We start from the raw sequence: 6,000 nt of genomic DNA, 5'->3' as shown, positions 1-6,000 counted from the left end.
ATAAATTTGTCAAAGAGCACAGGATCTTTAGAAGTGAGCAATGCTTTATCACTATAAAATATGGCCTTTCAATTCTACCAATTTTTAAGAGAGGAAATAATTTCTAATGAATAAATTATTGGATTTAGTCTGTTTCTGCTCTGTAAGTGTCCTAGTTTTTCAGATAGACTTTGTAAGTTTGGGGGGTTATTTATTAGTCTGCCTGGGAGGGACAATGTTTTGTGGCGAGTGGAATGTGAAATAACTTTTTTCTAAGCTTTCCTAATTAGCAATACAGTCAGTCATATCACTGTTCTTCTGACTGGGACTGAGTGTCTCTTGTAGTACAAATAACCAGATCAATCCAATTGGATGTTGGCATTTTTAATGCAACGTATTTGGGTATTACATCGGTTGTAGGTATTGGTGCAGAGATTATTAATCAAAGGCAGCACAAGGGCTCTGATCAATAGAAGGCTCCAAGCTGCTGAGTTTTCTCTTTTACCTTTTTTTTCCTGAGAGTATCTTTTTTTTCTCCCTCCCTCCTTAAGCTTTTCGCTGTCAGAAAGCTGCCATTTCAGTGCTGCTTTTTTACAGAGAGAGGAACCAATTCTTCAGAGAGATCAGCACGTAACTAGTTGTATTCACACAGGAAATCAGGGTAGGGCAGTTGGGATGCTCAGATGTTGGCTGTGGTGTATGAAGTGCTTTGAGTCACGTCAGGAAGAGCAATGCTATGGTGTAAAACATGGCTCTCATTAGGATGACTGTTGTGTGGGTCAAGCAAGACCCTTCCTGTTGCTGATACAAATTTAGTAAGAGAAAACAGGAAAGCAGAAAAGGGGAATGTCTCTGCTTATGTGTTTGCAGCGGCTGCTGATACAGAGTGGGGAACAAAGCCATCTCGAGTGTCAGCTAATCTCTCCCTTGGACTATGCATTTCGTCAGCTGGACGGCGGTTTGGCAAACACTTGTGTCTGCGACGTGGCATGTATTCATGTGAGTTGTACCATTGAGCTCAGAGAGGCTTCTCACGTGCAGAGGCTTTTTCAGAATGAAGACCCTAATCCAAGGAATTTTGTCGGGGTTACCAGCGACTTTCCCTGAGCCCCATGTTACGTGCCTACCTTAATGGGCAAGCAGGGTTTCTCCTACCTTGAGCCCTGCTGATTGCTGAGAGGACTGTTGGTTTACTTGCTCCTTTTGCTTTAATGAAAGGGTTCATTCTCTCTAAACACACATGCGTAACTTTCATTGCTCTCCTGGGACTGGTGGCCCATAGAGGACCACTGGGCCTTGTTTCTCCTTGCACAATGCATGACTCCTTTGAAATGCAAACCTAGCAGAAGTGGAGTTACAACTCCAAACCTGGATCACTTACAACCATATAGCTAAGCAAGAAACCACTTTCAATAGCGCATAGCAACATTGTAAGCTCCTGTAAACAACCTTCTAAGCCCTACAGCACTCTTACAAAGTAAGTCTGGCTGGATGACTTGAGGATCTTGTGCTTTAGGAATGACACAGACCATTCTACAGCCTGGAAGTTTAAAAAAAAAAAAAAAAACAAAAAACCCACACATAACCACCTTCTAATATAATACTGCCATTTAAGAGAAATCAGAATTGAAAAGCAGCTGTCAAAGTTTAATTTCCTGGCTAATGAATGACCATGAAGCTATTCTTTAATGATTCTTGACCCTAGAAACAAAATGTATTAGCACTCTCAGATTTTGCACAGTAGTGCTAAATGGGGCATGTAATGTACTAATTTAGTGCCTCTTTAGCATATCACAACCTACATGCACAGCTACATTTCCTTGGCAGGCAGCTTTCACAAGACCTGCAAAGAATTTACGTAGGACATTTCACCCTATTACTCATTCCACTGATGCCTGAGAATCAATATATGTGATTTTTTTTTTTCCTGTGCTGTCCTTCTCCACAAAAAAGCATAAAATCACCCATTGATCTTCATGGGGTGATTAAAATGCCAAGAATTCTGTGCTTTTCTATAACTGCAATGGGAGATAGCTGGTTTTACTGTGTGTTTAATCTGTGAATCTAAAAGCCCACAAAAACATTGAGTTTGGATATAAATCCTACTTTTCAGGAGAAATACAGGGTCCGAGATGGCTATGCACTGCATGGCCAAAGGCTATATTTAGCACTGGCCAAAGGCTGTATTTAGCATATTGCTTTGAAAGAAGCACATGATAAATATTCCTGATAAAATGAAATTTTATTTTGAAAAATACCATTTCCAAGACCATCATCCTAAAAATATGTTTAGCAATAGCTTGGCCTGACTGTCCCATTCAGAAGGAAAGCAGCCCAAGAGGTAAAAGCACTCTGCTTTTTTTTTTTTTTTTGACTTCCCTTTGATCCCTGTTTGCCTTTCAGGACACAGAAAAGCACAGCACAGTTATCTCTTAACATCTGTAAGCCAAGAACATTTCACTTAAGCATCCATTGAAGTACATGTGGCATGCCTCACTCAACAGCTTCTTCCAATTTTTGTGATATTTTTGTTTTCTGGTTTTGTATTTTATTATTGTTAATTCTAATTTTAATCTCTATTCGTAGAATCACAGGATGGTTAAGGTCAGAGGTACTTCTGGAGATTGTCTATTCCAACCCCCTGCTCAAAGCAGGCTCAGCTAGGGCAGGTTGCCCAGCACTGTGTCCAGCTGGGTTTTCAATATCTCCAGGGATGGAGACTCCACAATGTCTCTGGGCAACTTGTTCCAGTGTCTGGCCACCCTCACAGTAAAAAAGTATTTTCTTATGTTTAAGTGGAACCTGTGTTTGAATTTGTGCAATTGCCTGTTGTCCTTTCACTGGGCATCACTGAGAAGAGCCTGGCTCCGTCGTCTTTACACCCTCACATCAGGTATTTATACACATTGATAAGATGCCTCTGAACCTTCTGTTTTCCAGGCAGAACAGTCCCAGCTCCCTCAGTCCCTGAAAGTTCGAACAAACCACAGAGAGCAACCTTGGCCATGCAAGAGCAACTTCGGGTCCTTTGCACTGTTCTAGGCAGGGTTTTGCTCTCCTCCGTTTTCTTCCCTCTGTAAATTATTGCAATGGATGAGCCCGCTGGAGGGGACATTTCCAATGCACTGTCAGGGCATGTGGATCCAGACAGAGCCACAGACATGCTGAAGATGTTATTGTAATGCCACAACGGGATCCTTGTAGCAGTTTGCCTGGTCCTACCTGGTTTACGCAGGTGCATGGGGATGTCCACAAGGATTTTGTTACAAGATCAGGCCCCCCATTTCCACAATGCAGTTAAGTTACTTGTTATTTATTAATAGCAGCCCCGCAGGGGATCGATACAGACTGATAGAAGGTCTGGGGGAGACAACACAGACGCAAACGTACCTTGCACTGGAAACAGATTGTCTTTGTGCTTACAGGAGAAGGTGTGAAGCTCCACACCTCTCACCACTCCTTGAGGGTCTCGGCGCTGCTGGAGGTGTCCGGCCAGTTAGCGTGGCCAATCCCTTTCTGCATGTTTCTATTTCCATATGCAGGCTGTGCTTTAGAGAGAAAAACCTGGAGCCATGCCAGGCTCTCTCCAGAAATTCAGGAAAAGGAAATAGGATTGTTAAATAAAATACTGTGCTGATCTGGGAGTTCCTAAGTCGAGCTGTACAGGCAGAGAGCACCTGCCTCCACCACGAGAAGTGCTGCCCACGCAGAGAGGCTCGGTCCTGGAGAGAGCAGCTCGCAGGGCTGGGGTCCAGCCTAGCAGCTGGCATGACGAGGGTAAGGTCTGCTCTCGCTTATTCCGGTGAGAACCCAGAGAACAGGCCAGATCGCTGTATTACTTTGCATTTCTGCTGTGTGACTGAATGCTTGAGAAACGATGCAAAATTTAAGACAGCCTATGTGGAAAAACATGCCTTTGGTGAAAAGTGAGTCCTGTTGCCCTCTCAGATAACACTCTGACTTCTAGGGAGGGTCATCTGTGCTCAAGGCACAGCACTGCCCAATATTTCATTGATATTTGTTCTCAGGGCTTGGTGAGTTGTCCCTGCTGTGTCTGTCGCTCCTTAGCCTGTAATTCCCACAGATATTCAGGATGAGGCCTATGGAGGCAGAAGCGTTTGTGGGGTTTGAAGGAAACAATGCAATTTTTAGCAGGGATTTGCTATATGTCGTTAATACCATTCCCAAACTGCAGAAATGTAGCACATACTTGCTACATCTGAAACTCCTGAGCTGTGTAATTAGCAGAAGTTAATCCAAGGTTGCAACTGTTGCAGCCATTTTTAATAACAGATATGGAGAAATTGCATCTCTCCAGAGATAATTCACAAAGAGTATAATTTATACTGAGTTGACCAGGTAGCATTTTTTTCTTTCATCTCCAATAACAATCAACATTAAGACTTAATTACACAAACATTTATAGACCATAAGGAAGTTTTTTGTGATAGATGCTAAATAAATTAGTGTTAAAATAATAATTAACTAGTGCTGCCTTGTGATGGGCACACAAACTACAGCTGACCATTGCTGTGGAGGTGGAAACCAGCCACTTCTGTCTGTTCTGCTCTGAGTAGTCAAATTTGTCTACTCAAGTTAAGACTCTGTTTTCATATATTAATTTTTAAGGTGATGGCTGTATCATCATATTGTCTGCAAGCTTTGAAATGCATCTGAGCCTAAGGACTCTCTAAGACACACAGATGTCTGCCCAGCAAGGCTGGGCTTCTGTTAGTAGGTGAGTAGGGAACACAAGCTCCCTGCCATACCTGGGAATGGGGTGGGAGGCTGCAACCCAGCTTCACAGAGCCCAAAAGCTTGTGCTTGAGTGATGCCTGGGGCCCTGCTGTTGCTTGAAGACTGGTGCGAAGCATGCCGTCCCTTGAGGGAACAGGAGCAAGGCTGTGCTATGAGCTGGACTGTCAGATGTGTCGTTTGGGGCCACAGGCTGCAAAGCCCAAATTGTGGGTCTCTAGGTCAGGACCGTAAGAAAGTCACAAGCCATCCATTTAGCATGAGGTTTTTTAGGCATGTGCTCCCCCTTGCAGCCCCCTGTGTTGGAGATTTCAGTACCTTTGACAAAAAGAGGCTCCACTCTTTGAATAGCTTGACTCAGACTTAGCCCGTCACCCTAACTCAAACCGTATTTGCCTGCTGGTCTTCTCCCTGCTGCAGCCTCGCCCAGCTGACAGTGGGACCAGCTCCAGCTGATGGTGAAGAAGTGCACTGAGATGTGGGGAGCTAGGAACGCGCTCTGAAGTCCCACAGCCAACCCAGGAAAGTGCTGTCTGTCCTTATAGCTGCTGGCCTGCCTTGCAGGGTGAAGGTGGGAGCGGGACAGAGCAGCACCAGACTGCGGGTGAGGTTCCCTGCTAGCAGCACGTACAGCCCTGCAAATACTCGGTACGATCCCGGGCCCAGCCCAGGGAAATGCTCAGAGCAGCCAGGCACCGGTGCTGCAACACGCTGGTATTTTACATTGCGAAAAGCGATGTGTGAATTGTCAGCTTTGCAGCGAGCTGGGCAGCAGGGGCTGAACCCTGTTCTCGGCAGAGCTGACTCAGAGCCACTGCAGATGTTGAGGCATCAGACCTCTTACCCACTGCAATCCTGCACTTTTTTTTTTTTTTTTAAAAAAAGAAAAAGTGGGATCTTTTGCACATATACTATTTGGTAGGGGAACCTGGATACCTGTATGAGAGGGTGGCCAAACACTGGAATCAGCTTCCTAGGGAGGTGGTCAATGCCCCAAGCCTGTCAGTGTTTAAAAGGCATTTGGACAACACCCTTAACAACATGCTTTAACTTTTGGTCAGCCCTGAAGTGCTCAGGCAGTTGGACTAGATGATTATAGAATCATAGAATGGTCTGGGCTGGAAGGGACCTTCAAAGGCCATCTAGTGCAACCCCCCCAGCAATGAGCAGGGACATCTTCAACTACATCAGGTTGCTCAGAGCCCCATCCCACCTGACCTTGAATGTTCCCAGGGATGGGGCAACTACCACCTCTCTGGGCAACCT

This window comes from Phaethon aethereus (genome assembly GCF_964289735.1).
Source record: "Phaethon aethereus genome assembly, chromosome: 9".
In the NCBI taxonomy this organism is placed as follows: domain Eukaryota; kingdom Metazoa; phylum Chordata; class Aves; order Phaethontiformes; family Phaethontidae; genus Phaethon; species Phaethon aethereus.
The sequence above is the reverse complement of the archived record's forward strand: the minus strand, read 5'-3'. Positions refer to the sequence as shown.